Source organism: Anarhichas minor, unplaced genomic scaffold (genome assembly GCF_050575085.1).
Source record: "Anarhichas minor isolate MPS153535 unplaced genomic scaffold, ASM5057508v1 ptg000027l, whole genome shotgun sequence".
NCBI lineage: Eukaryota > Metazoa > Chordata > Actinopteri > Perciformes > Anarhichadidae > Anarhichas > Anarhichas minor.
Window position 1 is genome coordinate 201,507 of NW_027466473.1, and position 14,731 is coordinate 216,237.

Genomic DNA, 14,731 nt, shown 5'->3' on the forward strand with positions numbered 1-14,731 from the left:
TGATTAGCTTCACACTTTAATGAACGACGAGGATCTCATTCGCTGTCTGTCTTCAAGGCTGGGGATTGTGTCAAACAAAGGCCTTGTTTATTCCTTACTGACGCCCCTCGTGGAACATCGCTGTGCTCCCAGCCTGAGCTTAATGCTAAAGGACTGCACTCTGGGATTATGCCATCTGGGAACCGTCATCCGGAGTACTGCATCTGGGAATGCCGCCCCTGTCTCTGTCTCTTCCAACTCATACTTACCTGGCAGGGGAGATACCATGATCAAGAAGGTGGTTCACCCAGGGCGAGGCCCAGCCATTGCACTCCGGTTGTTCTGACCACTGCGAATTCCCCAAATGTGGGAATCTCGACTGCATAATTTCTGGTAGTGGGGGACTGCGTTCGCGCTCTCCCCTGATTGTTTTGTTGAAAAGAATATCAAGTGATTTGTACTTTTGATTGGAGGGGAGGAAATAGTACTATGGAGAATATTGCCCTCTTTAAGATGTGGGAATGGGTGTGGCTTCAGATTTGGAACAGGGCACGTGAACTCAGGCTTACCATGAGCGTTTTGACTTGGGCAACTAGGGACTTTGGCTGTTCTTGACAATGTTGCTGTACTTACTTTGGTTTCTCTTCATAACGCACAAGTCTTTCGCCTTTTACTAAAGACTTCCGTGGAGAGGAATACCAATGAGTTCAACCTATTTTTAGCAGGCTTTGCCATTTGGCTGAGCCTTGTACAGTTGTGAAAAGAAAGAAAGCTGTCCTTAATGAGACCACGGTGCTTGACCATGGAGTGCTTGGATGTGTGCCAAAGCAGCAGCCACTGCTATGTCCCTTGGAAAGAACTGCACCATGACAAGGGTGAAACGTGTCAGGAGGGTGACTCAGGAAGCAAACAGTTGGGGCTCATCGCTTCTCGGCCTTTTGGCTAAGATCAAGTGTAGTATCTGTTCTTATCAGTTTAATATCTGATATGTCCTCTATATGAGGATAACGTATTAAGCAGATTTTTAGCATCGGGAGATGAAAAAGGGGCTTGCCCCGTTCACTCCACGCATTGACCTGGTATTGCAGCATTGCCGGGAACGGTGCACTCCTCAAATGCCTTGTGGACAACCAAACACCAATCCAAATGGATCTGTTGATTAGCTTCACACTTTAATGAACGACGAGGATCTCATTCGCTGTCTGTCTTCAAGGCTGGGGATTGTGTCAAACAAAGGCCTTGTTTATTCCTTACTGACGCCCCTCGTGGAACATCGCTGTGCTCCCAGCCTAACCTTAATGCTAAATCCCTGCACTCTGGGATTATGCCATCTGGGAACCGTCATCCGGAGTACTGCGTCTGGGAATGCCGCCCCTGTCTCTGTCTCTTCCAACTCATACTTACCTGGCAGGGGAGATACCATGATCAAGAAGGTGGTTCACCCAGGGCGAGGCCCAGCCATTGCACTCCGGTTGTTCTGACCACTGCGAATTCCCCAAATGTGGGAATCTCGACTGCATAATTTCTGGTAGTGGGGGACTGCGTTCGCGCTCTCCCCTGATTGTTTTGTTGAAAAGAATATCAAGTGATTTGTACTTTTGACTGGAGGGGAGGAAATAGTACTATGGAGAATATTGCCCTCTTTAAGATGTGGGAATGGGTGTGGCTTCAGATTTGGAACAGGGCACGTGAACTCAGGCTTACCATGAGCGTTTTGACTTGGGCAACTAGGGACTTTGGCTGTTCTTGACAATGTTGCTGTACTTACTTTGGTTTCTCTTCATAACGCACAAGTCTTTCGCCTTTTACTAAAGACTTCCGTGGAGAGGAATACCAATGAGTTCAACCTATTTTTAGCAGGCTTTGCCATTTGGCTGAGCCTTGTACAGTTGTGAAAAGAAAGAAAGCTGTCCTTAATAAGACCACGGTGCTTGACCGTGTGCCAAAGCAGCAGCCACTGCTATGTCCCTTGGAAAGAACTGCACCATGACAAGGGTGAAACGTGTCAGGAGGGTGACTCAGGAAGCAAACAGTTGGGGCTCATCGCTTCTCGGCCTTTTGGCTAAGATCAAGTGGTGTTGCGGAAAAATACAGCACAGAGAGAGCTAACAACAAGACAGCAATGGCCGCAAGGGGCCAAAAAGAGCAGTCGATCCCAAGGGTCGGGCTGAGACACACGCTACGATTCCAGGCAACCACGGAAGACTACAATCTGCAGTCCAGAGAGTTTTTTGGCAGGCAAGTCATAATTGGGCAGCTACAACTGAAGGTGGAGGAGGTGCACTGCATCCAGTGGAACCAGCAGGAGAAGGCGTTCGACGTTACACTGAGGACCGAGGAGATCTGCCGGAGTGTGGCTGAAATATGCCGAGCAGAGGCAGGGGTACTGAACCTGGACAGACCTAATTTCAGAACAATAACTGTGCATATGTACAACCCCTTTGTTAATGACTCAGCACTAGCTGCATTCCTGGGGCAGTATGGAGAGGTGGTGACGGCTGCAAGGCATATAAAGGACACCCTGGGGTTTTGGACTGGGCGGCGCCAGTTCCAGGTACTGCTGTATCATGACGCAGAAGGTCCAGGAGGCCTGAAACATCCACCTGCCTTCTTCAGCCTTGGTGGAGATCGTGGGTATCTATTTTACCCACGGCAACCTGCTTTCTGCAGGAAGTGCAGACAGTCAGGACATTCAGAGGCAGGCTGTGGGGAAACAAGATGCCGTTTCTGTGGGCAAGAAGGGCATTCGGCCAAGGACTGCACAGAGCCAAGGACGTGCCATGGATGCGGTGGAACTGACCACCTGTACCGAGGTTGTCCTGGCCGCAAGAAAACTTTTGCGGAGGCTGCCAAACCGACTGAGGCTGGCGAGCCGAGTAGGGGAGCCACACAGAATGACGGGGAGAGGACGGTACAGGAGGGCTCCGGAGCCGACGCGTTGGGGAGTAAAGGGGAGGCAGCGTCCCGGGATGAGGGCACCGCCGGAACAGACGGAATGGCCAAGGCATCCACAGACATTATGGACGATTTTCCTGTCCTCACTTCCGATCCCTCCAAATCAAAGCAAGGGGCACGGAAAGGGTCGCAGGCATTTGGAACAGGACTCTCGACAGAGCTTGGAGAGAGTGGGGAGGGGGTACGGAGCAAAAAGTCAAAGGGGGGACAGACCAACAAGGGTGGGATTGAGGGGGGGAGGGGAGGGGGAACAGGTCAGCATAAGAGAGCCGCTGATAAAGTGGAGGAAGGAGGGGCCCAGGAGCAGAAGGATGGGGATACGGGTCAAGAGGTGGGAGGGGAGATGGGTGAGCAGTCATTGGGAGAAGCAGTTGCCATACTAACAGAAGGTTTAGGCCTGAGCTTCGATCTTCCCCCAGGCCTCCTCATGCTGTCGTCCCCCTTAGGGGAGGACGCTTATGAGGGGCTTAACAGACCAACAACGTCGCCAAACGCAGGGCCGTTTTCCTGGGCTGACGAGATGGATAAAGAGAATGTATACCTTTAGGGTAGTGGGAACCAGCAATAGGAATCTTTATTTAAGATGCACAATGGGTTTTTTTGGGTGGGGATGGTAAATCCTGAAGACTTTGCATAAGTGTATTTTGTGTTTTTTTTTTTTTTTTGTGTGTATTGACAAATGCTGGTTACTGACATGTAACTGTGAAATAGAATTAAGTTGCATGATGCAAAACATGTGAAGTTTGTATGTTTGAAATTGTATGATTTGTGTACAGAATTTTGATAATAAAAAAAAAAAAAAAAAAAAAAAAAAAAAAAAAAATCTGTTCTTATCAGTTTAATATCTGATATGTCCTCTATATGAGGATAACGTATTAAGCAGATTTTTAGCATCGGGAGATGAAGAAGGGGCTTGCTCCGTTCACTCCACGCATTGACCCGGTATTGCAGCATTGCCGGGAACGGTGCACTCCTCAAATGCCTTGTGGACAACCAAACACCAATCCAAATGGATCAGTCTGTTGATTAGCTTCACACTTTAATGAATGACGAGGATCTCATTCGCTGTCTGTCTTCAAGGCTGGGGCTTGTGTCAAACAAAGGCCTTGTTTATTCCTTACTGACGCCCCTCGTGGAACATCGCTGTGCTCCCAGCCTGAGCTTAATGCTAAAGGACTGCACTCTGGGATTATGCCATCTGGGAACCGTCATCCGGAGTACTGCATCTGGGAATGCCGCCCCTGTCTCTGTCTCTTCCAACTCATACTTACCTGGCAGGGGAGATACCATGATCAAGAAGGTGGTTCACCCAGGGCGAGGCCCAGCCATTGCACTCCGGTTGTTCTGACCACTGCAAATTCCCCAAATGTGGGAATCTCGACTGCATAATTTCTGGTAGTGGGGGACTGCGTTCGTGCTCTCCCCTGATTGTTTTGTTGAAAAGAATATCAAGTGGTTGTACTTTTGATTGGAGGGGAGGAAATAGTACTATGGAGAATATTGCCCTCTTTAAGATGTGGGAATGGGTGTGGCTTCAGATTTGGAACAGGGTGAAACGTGTCAGGAGGGTGACTCAGGAAGCAAACAGTTGGGGCTCATCGCTTCTCGGCCTTTTGGCTAAGATCAAGTGTAGTATCTGTTCTTATCAGTTTAATATCTGATATGTCCTCTATATGAGGATAACGTATTAAGCAGATTTTTAGCATCGGGAGATGAAAAAGGGGCTTGCTCCGTTCACTCCACGCATTGACCCGGTATTGCAGCATTGCCGGGAATGGTGCACTCCTCAAATGCCTTGTGGACAACCAAACACCAATCCAAATGGATCTGTTGATTAGCTTCACACTTTAATGAACGACGAGGATCTCATTCGCTGTCTGTCTTCAAGGCTGGGGCTTGTGTCAAACAAAGGCCTTGTTTATTCCTTACTGACGCCCCTCGTGGAACATCGCTGTGCTCCCAGCCTGAGCTTAATGCTAAAGGGCTGCACTCTGGGATTATGCCATCTGGGAACCGTCATCCGGAGTACTGCATCTGGGAATGCCGCCCCTGTCTCTGTCTCTTCCAACTCATACTTACCTGGCAGGGGAGATACCATGATCAAGAAGGTGGTTCACCCAGGGCGAGGCCCAGCCATTGCACTCCGGTTGTTCTGACCACTGCGAATTCCCCAAATGTGGGAATCTCGACTGCATAATTTCTGGTAGTGGGGGACTGCGTTCGCGCTCTCCCCTGATTGTTTTATTGAAAAGAATATCAAGTGATTTGTACTTTTGACTGGAGGGGAGGAAATAGTACTATGGAGAATATTGCCCTCTTTAAGATGTGGGAATGGGTGTGGCTTCAGATTTGGAACAGGGCACGTGAACTCAGGCTTACCATGAGCGTTTTGACTTGGGCAACTAGGGACTTTGGCTGTTCTTGACAATGTTGCTGTACTTAGTTTGGTTTCTCTTCATAACGCACAAGTCTTTCGCCTTTTACTAAAGACTTCCGTGGAGAGGAATACCAATGAGTTCAACTTATTTTTAGCAGGCTTTGCCATTTGGCTGAGCCTTGTACAGTTGTGAAAAGAAAGAAAGCTGTCCTTAACGAGACCACGGTGCTTGACCATGGAGTGCTTGGATGTGTGCCAAAGCAGCAGCCACTGCTATGTCCCTTGGAAAGAACTGCACCATGACAAGGGTGAAACGTGTCAGGAGGGTGACTCAGGAAGCAAACAGTTGGGGCTCATCGCTTCTCGGCCTTTTGGCTAAGATCAAGTGTAGTATCTGTTCTTATCAGTTTAATATCTGATATGTCCTCTATATGAGGATAACGTATTAAGCAGATTTTTAGCATCGGGAGATGAAAAAGGGGCTTGCTCCGTTCACTCCACGCATTGACCCGGTATTGCAGCATTGCCGGGAACGGTGCACTCCTCAAATGCCTTGTGGACAACCAAACACCAATCCAAATGGATCAGTCTGTTGATTAGCTTCACACTTTAATGAACGACGAGGATCTCATTCGCTGTCTGTCTTCAAGGCTGGGGCTTGTGTCAAACAAAGGCCTTGTTTATTCCTTACTGACGCCCCTCGTGGAACATCGCTGTGCTCCCAGCCTGAGCTTAATGCTAAAGGACTGCACTCTGGGATTATGCCATCTGGGAACCGTCATCCGGAGTACTGCATCTGGGAATGCCGCCCCTGTCTCTGTCTCTTCCAACTCATACTTACCTGGCAGGGGAGATACCATGATCAAGAAGGTGGTTCACCCAGGGCGAGGCCCAGCCATTGCACTCCGGTTGTTCTGACCACTGCAAATTCCCCAAATGTGGGAATCTCGACTGCATAATTTCTGGTAGTGGGGGACTGCGTTCGCGCTCTCCCCTGATTGTTTTGTTGAAAAGAATATCAAGTGGTTGTACTTTTGATTGGAGGGGAGGAAATAGTACTATGGAGAATATTGCCCTCTTTAAGATGTGGGAATGGGTGTGGCTTCAGATTTGGAACAGGGTGAAACGTGTCAGGAGGGTGACTCAGGAAGCAAACAGTTGGGGCTCATCGCTTCTCGGCCTTTTGGCTAAGATCAAGTGTAGTATCTGTTCTTATCAGTTTAATATCTGATATGTCCTCTATATGAGGATAACGTATTAAGCAGATTTTTAGCATCGGGAGATGAAAAAGGGGCTTGCTCCGTTCACTCCACGCATTGACCCGGTATTGCAGCATTGCCGGGAATGGTGCACTCCTCAAATGCCTTGTGGACAACCAAACACCAATCCAAATGGATCTGTTGATTAGCTTCACACTTTAATGAACGACGAGGATCTCATTCGCTGTCTGTCTTCAAGGCTGGGGCTTGTGTCAAACAAAGGCCTTGTTTATTCCTTACTGACGCCCCTCGTGGAACATCGCTGTGCTCCCAGCCTGAGCTTAATGCTAAAGGGCTGCACTCTGGGATTATGCCATCTGGGAACCGTCATCCGGAGTACTGCATCTGGGAATGCCGCCCCTGTCTCTGTCTCTTCCAACTCATACTTACCTGGCAGGGGAGATACCATGATCAAGAAGGTGGTTCACCCAGGGCGAGGCCCAGCCATTGCACTCCGGTTGTTCTGACCACTGCGAATTCCCCAAATGTGGGAATCTCGACTGCATAATTTCTGGTAGTGGGGGACTGCGTTCGCGCTCTCCCCTGATTGTTTTGTTGAAAAGAATATCAAGTGATTTGTACTTTTGACTGGAGGGGAGGAAATAGTACTATGGAGAATATTGCCCTCTTTAAGATGTGGGAATGGGTGTGGCTTCAGATTTGGAACAGGGCACGTGAACTCAGGCTTACCATGAGCGTTTTGACTTGGGCAACTAGGGACTTTGGCTGTTCTTGACAATGTTGCTGTACTTACTTTGGTTTCTCTTCATAACGCACAAGTCTTTCGCCTTTTACTAAAGACTTCCGTGGAGAGGAATACCAATGAGTTCAACCTATTTTTAGCAGGCTTTGCCATTTGGCTGAGCCTTGTACAGTTGTGAAAAGAAAGAAAGCTGTCCTTAATGAGACCACGGTGCTTGACCATGGAGTGCTTGGATGTGTGCCAAAGCAGCAGCCACTGCTATGTCCCTTGGAAAGAATTGCACCATGACAAGGGTGAAATGTGTCAGGAGGGTGACTCAGGAAGCAAACAGTTGGGGCTCATCGCTTCTCGGCCTTTTGGCTAAGATCAAGTGGTGTTGCGGAAAAATACAGCACAGAGAGAGCTAACAACGAGACAGCAATGGCCGCAAGGGGCCAAAAAGAGCAGTCGATCCCAAGGGTCGGGCTGAGACACACGCTACGATTCCAGGCAACCACGGAAGACTACAATCTGCAGTCCAGAGAGTTTTTTGGCAGGCAAGTCATAATTGGGCAGCTACAACTGAAGGTGGAGGAGGTGCACTGCATCCAGTGGAACCAGCAGGAGAAGGCGTTCGACGTTACACTGAGGACCGAGGAGATCTACCGGAGTGTGGCTGAAATATGCCGAGCAGAGGCAGGGGTAAGGCCGCTAGCCGGCTACAGAGTACTGAACCTGGACAGACCTAATTTCAGAACAATAACTGTGCATATGTACAACCCCTTTGTTAATGACTCAGCACTAGCTGCATTCCTTGGGCAGTATGGAGAGGTGGTGACGGCTGCAAGGCATATAAAGGACACCCTGGGGTTTTGGACTGGGCGGCGCCAGTTCCAGGTACTGCTGTATCATGACGCAGAAGGTCCAGGAGGCCTGAAACATCCACCTGCCTTCTTCAGCCTTGGTGGAGATCGTGGGTATCTATTTTACCCACGGCAACCTGCTTTCTGCAGGAAGTGCAGACAGTCAGGACATTCAGAGGCAGGCTGTGGGGAAACAAGATGCCGTTTCTGTGGGCAAGAAGGGCATTCGGCCAAGGACTGCACAGAGCCAAGGACGTGCCATGGATGCGGTGGAACTGACCACCTGTACCGAGGTTGTCCTGGCCGCAAGAAAACCTTTGCGGAGGCTGCCAAACCGACTGAGGCTGGCGAGCCGAGTAGGGGAGCCACACAGAATGACGTGGAGAGGACGGTACAGGAGGGCTCCGGAGCCGACGCGTTGGGGAGTAAAGGGGAGGCAGCGTCCCGGGATGAGGGCACCGCCGGAACAGACGGAATGGCCAAGGCATCCACAGACATTATGGACGATTTTCCTGTCCTCACTTCCGATCCCTCCAAATCAAAGCAAGGGGCACGGAAAGGGTCGCAGGCATTTGGAACAGGACTCTCGACAGAGCTTGGAGAGAGTGGGGAGGGGGTACGGAGCAAAAAGTCAAAGGGGGGACAGACCAACAAGGGTGGGATTGAGGGGGGGAGGGGAGGGGGAACAGGTCAGCATAAGAGAGCCGCTGATAAAGTGGAGGAAGGAGGGGCCCAGGAGCAGAAGGATGGGGATACGGGTCAAGAGGTGGGAGGGGAGATGGGTGAGCAGTCATTGGGAGAAGCAGTTGCCATACTAACAGAAGGTTTAGGCCTGAGCTTCGATCTTCCCCCAGGCCTCCTCATGCTGTCGTCCCCCTTAGGGGAGGACGCTTATGAGGGGCTTAACAGACCAACAACGTCGCCAAACGCAGGGCCGTTTTCCTGGGCTGACGAGATGGATAAAGAGAATGTATACCTTTAGGGTAGTGGGAACCAGCAATAGGAATCTTTATTTAAGATGCACAATGGGTTTTTTTTGGGTGGGGATGGTAAATCCTGAAGACTTTGCATAAGTGTATTTTGTGTTTGTTTTTTTTTGTGTATTGACAAATGCTGGTTACTGACATGTAACTGTGAAATAGAATTAAGTTGCATGATGCAAAACATGTGAAGTTTGTATGTTTGAAATTGTATGATTTGTGTACAGAATTTTGATAATAAAAAAAAAAAAAAAAAAAAAAAAAAAAAAAAATCTGTTCTTATCAGTTTAATATCTGATATGTCCTCTATATGAGGATAACGTATTAAGCAGATTTTTAGCATCGGGAGATGAAAAAGGGGCTTGCTCCGTTCACTCCACGCATTGACCCGGTATTGCAGCATTGCCGGGAATGGTGCACTCCTCAAATGCCTTGTGGACAACCAAACACCAATCCAAATGGATCAGTCTGTTGATTAGCTTCACACTTTAATGAACGACGAGGATCTCATTCGCTGTCTGTCTTCAAGGCTGGGGATTGTGTCAAACAAAGGCCTTGTTTATTCCTTTCTGACGCCCCTCGTGGAACATCGCTGTGCTCCCAGCCTGAGCTTAATGCTAAAGGGCTGCACTCTGGGATTATGCCATCTGGGAACCGTCATCCGGAGTACTGCATCTGGGAATGCCGCCCCTGTCTCTGTCTCTTCCAACTCATACTTACCTGGCAGGGGAGATACCATGATCAAGAAGGTGGTTCACCCAGGGCGAGGCCCAGCCATTGCACTCCGGTTGTTCTGACCACTGCGAATTCCCCAAATGTGGGAATCTCGACTGCATAATTTCTGGTAGTGGGGGACTGCGTTCGCACTCTCCCCTGATTGTTTTGTTGAAAAGAATATCAAGTGATTTGTACTTTTGATTGGAGGGGAGGAAATAGTACTATGGAGAATATTGCCCTCTTTAAGATGTGGGAATGGGTGTGGCTTCAGATTTGGAACAGGGTGAAACGTGTCAGGAGGGTGACTCAGGAAGCAAACAGTTGGGGCTCATCGCTTCTCGGCCTTTTGGCTAAGATCAAGTGTAGTATCTGTTCTTATCAGTTTAATATCTGATATGTCCTCTATATGAGGATAACGTATTAAGCAGATTTTTAGCATCGGGAGATGAAAAAGGGGCTTGCTCCGTTCACTCCACGCATTGACCCGGTATTGCAGCATTGCCGGGAACGGTGCACTCCTCAAATGCCTTGTGGACAACCAAACACCAATCCAAATGGATCTGTTGATTAGCTTCACACTTTAATGAACGACGAGGATCTCATTCGCTGTCTGTCTTCAAGGCTGGGGATTGTGTCAAACAAAGGCCTTGTTTATTCCTTACTGACGCCCCTCGTGGAACATCGCTGTGCTCCCAGCCTAAGTTTAATGCTAAATCCCTGCACTCTGGGATTATGCCATCTGGGAACCGTCATCCGGAGTACTGCGTCTGGGAATGCCGCCCCTGTCTCTGTCTCTTCCAACTCATACTTACCTGGCAGGGGAGATACCATGATCAAGAAGGTGGTTCACCCAGGGCGAGGCCCAGCCATTGCACTCCGGTTGTTCTGACCACTGCGAATTCCCCAAATGTGGGAATCTCGACTGCATAATTTCTGGTAGTGGGGGTCTGCGTTCGCGCTCTCCCCTGATTGTTTTGTTGAAAAGAATATCAAGTGATTTGTACTTTTGATTGGAGGGGAGGAAATAGTACTATGGAGAATATTGCCCTCTTTAAGATGTGGGAATGGGTGTGGCTTCAGATTTGGAACAGGGTGAAACGTGTCAGGAGGGTGACTCAGGAAGCAAACAGTTGGGGCTCATCGCTTCTCGGCCTTTTGGCTAAGATCAAGTGTAGTATCTGTTCTTATCAGTTTAATATCTGATATGTCCTCTATATGAGGATAACGTATTAAGCAGATTTTTAGCATCGGGAGATGAAAAAGGGGCTTGCTCCGTTCACTCCACGCATTGACCCGGTATTGCAGCATTGCCGGGAACGGTGCACTCCTCAAATGCCTTGTGGACAACCAAACACCAATCCAAATGGATCTGTTGATTAGCTTCACACTTTAATGAACGACGAGGATCTCATTCGCTGTCTGTCTTCAAGGCTGGGGATTGTGTCAAACAAAGGCCTTGTTTATTCCTTACTGACGCCCCTCGTGGAACATCGCTGTGCTCCCAGCCTAAGTTTAATGCTAAATCCCTGCACTCTGGGATTATGCCATCTGGGAACCGTCATCCGGAGTACTGCGTCTGGGAATGCCGCCCCTGTCTCTGTCTCTTCCAACTCATACTTACCTGGCAGGGGAGATACCATGATCAAGAAGGTGGTTCACCCAGGGCGAGGCCCAGCCATTGCACTCCGGTTGTTCTGACCACTGCGAATTCCCCAAATGTGGGAATCTCGACTGCATAATTTCTGGTAGTGGGGGTCTGCGTTCGCGCTCTCCCCTGATTGTTTTGTTGAAAAGAATATCAAGTGATTTGTACTTTTGATTGGAGGGGAGGAAATAGTACTATGGAGAATATTGCCCTCTTTAAGATGTGGGAATGGGTGTGGCTTCAGATTTGGAACAGGGTGAAACGTGTCAGGAGGGTGACTCAGGAAGCAAACAGTTGGGGCTCATCGCTTCTCGGCCTTTTGGCTAAGATCAAGTGTAGTATCTGTTCTTATCAGTTTAATATCTGATATGTCCTCTATATGAGGATAACGTATTAAGCAGATTTTTAGCATCGGGAGATGAAAAAGGGGCTTGCTCCGTTCACTCCACGCATTGACCCGGTATTGCAGCATTGCCGGGAACGGTGCACTCCTCAAATGCCTTGTGGACAACCAAACACCAATCCAAATGGATCTGTTGATTAGCTTCACACTTTAATGAACGACGAGGATCTCATTCGCTGTCTGTCTTCAAGGCTGGGGATTGTGTCAAACAAAGGCCTTGTTTATTCCTTACTGACGCCCCTCGTGGAACATCGCTGTGCTCCCAGCCTAAGTTTAATGCTAAATCCCTGCACTCTGGGATTATGCCATCTGGGAACCGTCATCCGGAGTACTGCGTCTGGGAATGCCGCCCCTGTCTCTGTCTCTTCCAACTCATACTTACCTGGCAGGGGAGATACCATGATCAAGAAGGTGGTTCACCCAGGGCGAGGCCCAGCCATTGCACTCCGGTTGTTCTGACCACTGCGAATTCCCCAAATGTGGGAATCTCGACTGCATAATTTCTGGTAGTGGGGGTCTGCGTTCGCGCTCTCCCCTGATTGTTTTGTTGAAAAGAATATCAAGTGATTTGTACTTTTGATTGGAGGGGAGGAAATAGTACTATGGAGAATATTGCCCTCTTTAAGATGTGGGAATGGGTGTGGCTTCAGATTTGGAACAGGGCACGTGAACTCAGGCTTACCATGAGCGTTTTGACTTGGGCAACTAGGGACTTTGGCTGTTCTTGACAATGTTGCTGTATTTACTTTGGTTTCTCTTCATAACGCACAAGTCTTTCGCCTTTTACTAAAGACTTCCGTGGAGAGGAATACCAATGAGTTCAACCTATTTTTAGCAGCTTTGCCATTTGGCTGAGCCTTGTACAGTTGTGAAAAGAAAGAAAGCTGTCCTTAACGAGACCACGGTGCTTGACCATGGAGTGCTTGGATGTGTGCCAAAGCAGCAGCCACTGCTATGTCCCTTGGAAAGAACTGCACCATGACAAGGGTGAAACGTGTCAGGAGGGTGACTCAGGAAGCAAACAGTTGGGGCTCATCGCTTCTCGGCCTTTTGGCTAAGATCAAGTGTAGTATCTGTTCTTATCAGTTTAATATCTGATATGTCCTCTATATGAGGATAACGTATTAAGCAGATTTTTAGCATCGGGAGATGAAAAAGGGGCTTGCCCCGTTCACTCCACGCATTGACCCGGTATTGCAGCATTGCCGGGAACGGTGCACTCCTCAAATGCCTTGTGGACAACCAAACACCAATCCAAATGGATCTGTTGATTAGCTTCACACTTTAATGAACGACGAGGATCTCATTCGCTGTCTGTCTTCAAGGCTGGGGATTGTGTCAAACAACGGCCTTGTTTATTCCTTACTGACGCCCCTCGTGGAACATCGCTGTGCTCCCAGCCTAAGTTTAATGCTAAATCCCTGCACTCTGGGATTATGCCATCTGGGAACCGTCATCCAGAGTACTGCGTCTGGGAATGCCGCCCCTGTCTCTGTCTCTTCCAACTCATACTTACCTGGCAGGGGAGATACCATGATCAAGAAGGTGGTTCACCCAGGGCGAGGCCCAGCCATTGCACTCCGGTTGTTCTGACCACTGCGAATTCCCCAAATGTGGGAATCTCGACTGCATAATTTCTGGTAGTGGGGGACTGCGTTCGCGCTCTCCCCTGATTGTTTTGTTGAAAAGAATATCAAGTGATTTGTTCTTTTGATTGGAGGGGAGGAAATAGTACTATGGAGAATATTGCCCTCTTTAAGATGTGGGAATGGGTGTGGCTTCAGATTTGGAACAGGGCACGTGAACTCAGGCTTACCATGAGCGTTTTGACTTGGGCAACTAGGGACTTTGGCTGTTCTTGACAATGTTGCTGTATTTACTTTGGTTTCTCTTCATAACGCACAAGTCTTTCGCCTTTTACTAAAGACTTCCGTGGAGAGGAATACCAATGAGTTCAACCTATTTTTAGCAGGCTTTGCCATTTGGCTGAGCCTTGTACAGTTGTGAAAAGAAAGAAAGCTGTCCTTAACGAGACCACGGTGCTTGACCATGGAGTGCTTGGATGTGTGCCAAAGCAGCAGCCACTGCTATGTCCCTTGGAAAGAACTGCACCATGACAAGGGTGAAACGTGTCAGGAGGGTGACTCAGGAAGCAAACAGTTGGGGCTCATCGCTTCTCGGCCTTTTGGCTAAGATCAAGTGTAGTATCTGTTCTTATCAGTTTAATATCTGATATGTCCTCTATATGAGGATAACGTATTAAGCAGATTTTTAGCATCGGGAGATGAAAAAGGGGCTTGCTCCGTTCACTCCACGCATTGACCCGGTATTGCAGCATTGCCGGGAATGGTGCACTCCTCAAATGCCTTGTGGACAACCAAACACCAATCCAAATGGATCAGTCTGTTGATTAGCTTCACACTTTAATGAACGACGAGGATCTCATTCGCTGTCTGTCTTCAAGGCTGGGGCTTGTGTCAAACAAAGGCCTTGTTTATTCCTTACTGACGCCCCTCGTGGAACATCGCTGTGCTCCCAGCCTGAGCTTAATGCTAAAGGGCTGCACTCTGGGATTATGCCATCTGGGAACCGTCATCCGGAGTACTGCATCTGGGAATGCCGCCCCTGTCTCTGTCTCTTCCAACTCATACTTACCTGGCAGGGGAGATACCATGATCAAGAAGGTGGTTCACCCAGGGCGAGGCCCAGCCATTGCACTCCGGTTGTTCTGACCACTGCGAATTCCCCAAATGTGGGAATCTCGACTGCATCATTTCTGGTAGTGGGGGACTGCGTTCGCGCTCTCCCCTGATTGTTTTGTTGAAAAGAATATCAAGTGATTTGTACTTTTGATTGGAGGGGAGGAAATAG

General features: G+C 48.8%; 27 non-coding genes and 2 pseudogenes across 27 annotated transcripts; all 29 read left to right on the forward strand.

Moving 5' to 3' along the window:
• The first annotated feature begins 240 nt into the window (after nt 1-240).
• LOC142961120 (U1 spliceosomal RNA) lies at nt 241-404 on the forward strand. The gene has a single exon (XR_012956583.1). It is a non-coding gene; the product is annotated as a U1 spliceosomal RNA (small nuclear RNA).
• A 204-nt stretch (nt 405-608) lies between these two features.
• Nucleotides 609-725, forward strand: LOC142961391 (U5 spliceosomal RNA). The gene has a single exon (XR_012956805.1). It is a non-coding gene; the product is annotated as a U5 spliceosomal RNA (small nuclear RNA).
• A 176-nt stretch (nt 726-901) lies between these two features.
• Nucleotides 902-1,092, forward strand: LOC142961284 (U2 spliceosomal RNA). The gene has a single exon (XR_012956731.1). It is a non-coding gene; the product is annotated as a U2 spliceosomal RNA (small nuclear RNA).
• Nucleotides 1,093-1,375: 283 nt separating this feature from the next.
• LOC142961122 (U1 spliceosomal RNA) lies at nt 1,376-1,539 on the forward strand. Its single transcript, XR_012956585.1, has one exon. It is a non-coding gene; the product is annotated as a U1 spliceosomal RNA (small nuclear RNA).
• A 204-nt stretch (nt 1,540-1,743) lies between these two features.
• LOC142961393 (U5 spliceosomal RNA) lies at nt 1,744-1,860 on the forward strand. The gene has a single exon (XR_012956807.1). It is a non-coding gene; the product is annotated as a U5 spliceosomal RNA (small nuclear RNA).
• A 1,846-nt stretch (nt 1,861-3,706) lies between these two features.
• Nucleotides 3,707-3,910, forward strand: LOC142961353 (U2 spliceosomal RNA; annotated as a pseudogene).
• A 287-nt stretch (nt 3,911-4,197) lies between these two features.
• LOC142961229 (U1 spliceosomal RNA) lies at nt 4,198-4,361 on the forward strand. The gene has a single exon (XR_012956681.1). It is a non-coding gene; the product is annotated as a U1 spliceosomal RNA (small nuclear RNA).
• Nucleotides 4,362-4,531: 170 nt separating this feature from the next.
• On the forward strand, nt 4,532-4,722 carry LOC142961309 (U2 spliceosomal RNA). The gene has a single exon (XR_012956753.1). It is a non-coding gene; the product is annotated as a U2 spliceosomal RNA (small nuclear RNA).
• Nucleotides 4,723-5,005: 283 nt separating this feature from the next.
• On the forward strand, nt 5,006-5,169 carry LOC142961124 (U1 spliceosomal RNA). Its single transcript, XR_012956586.1, has one exon. It is a non-coding gene; the product is annotated as a U1 spliceosomal RNA (small nuclear RNA).
• Nucleotides 5,170-5,373: 204 nt separating this feature from the next.
• LOC142961450 (U5 spliceosomal RNA) lies at nt 5,374-5,490 on the forward strand. The gene has a single exon (XR_012956859.1). It is a non-coding gene; the product is annotated as a U5 spliceosomal RNA (small nuclear RNA).
• Nucleotides 5,491-5,666: 176 nt separating this feature from the next.
• LOC142961255 (U2 spliceosomal RNA) lies at nt 5,667-5,857 on the forward strand. The gene has a single exon (XR_012956705.1). It is a non-coding gene; the product is annotated as a U2 spliceosomal RNA (small nuclear RNA).
• Nucleotides 5,858-6,144: 287 nt separating this feature from the next.
• Nucleotides 6,145-6,308, forward strand: LOC142961207 (U1 spliceosomal RNA). Its single transcript, XR_012956661.1, has one exon. It is a non-coding gene; the product is annotated as a U1 spliceosomal RNA (small nuclear RNA).
• A 170-nt stretch (nt 6,309-6,478) lies between these two features.
• Nucleotides 6,479-6,669, forward strand: LOC142961310 (U2 spliceosomal RNA). The gene has a single exon (XR_012956754.1). It is a non-coding gene; the product is annotated as a U2 spliceosomal RNA (small nuclear RNA).
• Nucleotides 6,670-6,952: 283 nt separating this feature from the next.
• LOC142961125 (U1 spliceosomal RNA) lies at nt 6,953-7,116 on the forward strand. The gene has a single exon (XR_012956587.1). It is a non-coding gene; the product is annotated as a U1 spliceosomal RNA (small nuclear RNA).
• Nucleotides 7,117-7,320: 204 nt separating this feature from the next.
• LOC142961394 (U5 spliceosomal RNA) lies at nt 7,321-7,437 on the forward strand. Its single transcript, XR_012956808.1, has one exon. It is a non-coding gene; the product is annotated as a U5 spliceosomal RNA (small nuclear RNA).
• A 1,881-nt stretch (nt 7,438-9,318) lies between these two features.
• LOC142961354 (U2 spliceosomal RNA) lies at nt 9,319-9,520 on the forward strand (annotated as a pseudogene).
• A 287-nt stretch (nt 9,521-9,807) lies between these two features.
• On the forward strand, nt 9,808-9,971 carry LOC142961218 (U1 spliceosomal RNA). Its single transcript, XR_012956671.1, has one exon. It is a non-coding gene; the product is annotated as a U1 spliceosomal RNA (small nuclear RNA).
• A 171-nt stretch (nt 9,972-10,142) lies between these two features.
• On the forward strand, nt 10,143-10,333 carry LOC142961258 (U2 spliceosomal RNA). Its single transcript, XR_012956707.1, has one exon. It is a non-coding gene; the product is annotated as a U2 spliceosomal RNA (small nuclear RNA).
• Nucleotides 10,334-10,616: 283 nt separating this feature from the next.
• LOC142961167 (U1 spliceosomal RNA) lies at nt 10,617-10,780 on the forward strand. Its single transcript, XR_012956625.1, has one exon. It is a non-coding gene; the product is annotated as a U1 spliceosomal RNA (small nuclear RNA).
• Nucleotides 10,781-10,951: 171 nt separating this feature from the next.
• LOC142961259 (U2 spliceosomal RNA) lies at nt 10,952-11,142 on the forward strand. Its single transcript, XR_012956708.1, has one exon. It is a non-coding gene; the product is annotated as a U2 spliceosomal RNA (small nuclear RNA).
• A 283-nt stretch (nt 11,143-11,425) lies between these two features.
• Nucleotides 11,426-11,589, forward strand: LOC142961169 (U1 spliceosomal RNA). The gene has a single exon (XR_012956626.1). It is a non-coding gene; the product is annotated as a U1 spliceosomal RNA (small nuclear RNA).
• A 171-nt stretch (nt 11,590-11,760) lies between these two features.
• LOC142961260 (U2 spliceosomal RNA) lies at nt 11,761-11,951 on the forward strand. Its single transcript, XR_012956709.1, has one exon. It is a non-coding gene; the product is annotated as a U2 spliceosomal RNA (small nuclear RNA).
• Nucleotides 11,952-12,234: 283 nt separating this feature from the next.
• On the forward strand, nt 12,235-12,398 carry LOC142961170 (U1 spliceosomal RNA). Its single transcript, XR_012956627.1, has one exon. It is a non-coding gene; the product is annotated as a U1 spliceosomal RNA (small nuclear RNA).
• Nucleotides 12,399-12,602: 204 nt separating this feature from the next.
• On the forward strand, nt 12,603-12,717 carry LOC142961369 (U5 spliceosomal RNA). Its single transcript, XR_012956785.1, has one exon. It is a non-coding gene; the product is annotated as a U5 spliceosomal RNA (small nuclear RNA).
• Nucleotides 12,718-12,894: 177 nt separating this feature from the next.
• Nucleotides 12,895-13,085, forward strand: LOC142961239 (U2 spliceosomal RNA). The gene has a single exon (XR_012956690.1). It is a non-coding gene; the product is annotated as a U2 spliceosomal RNA (small nuclear RNA).
• Nucleotides 13,086-13,368: 283 nt separating this feature from the next.
• LOC142961126 (U1 spliceosomal RNA) lies at nt 13,369-13,532 on the forward strand. Its single transcript, XR_012956588.1, has one exon. It is a non-coding gene; the product is annotated as a U1 spliceosomal RNA (small nuclear RNA).
• A 204-nt stretch (nt 13,533-13,736) lies between these two features.
• Nucleotides 13,737-13,853, forward strand: LOC142961395 (U5 spliceosomal RNA). The gene has a single exon (XR_012956809.1). It is a non-coding gene; the product is annotated as a U5 spliceosomal RNA (small nuclear RNA).
• Nucleotides 13,854-14,029: 176 nt separating this feature from the next.
• On the forward strand, nt 14,030-14,220 carry LOC142961311 (U2 spliceosomal RNA). The gene has a single exon (XR_012956755.1). It is a non-coding gene; the product is annotated as a U2 spliceosomal RNA (small nuclear RNA).
• Nucleotides 14,221-14,507: 287 nt separating this feature from the next.
• On the forward strand, nt 14,508-14,671 carry LOC142961181 (U1 spliceosomal RNA). The gene has a single exon (XR_012956637.1). It is a non-coding gene; the product is annotated as a U1 spliceosomal RNA (small nuclear RNA).
• Nucleotides 14,672-14,731: the final 60 nt, after the last annotated feature.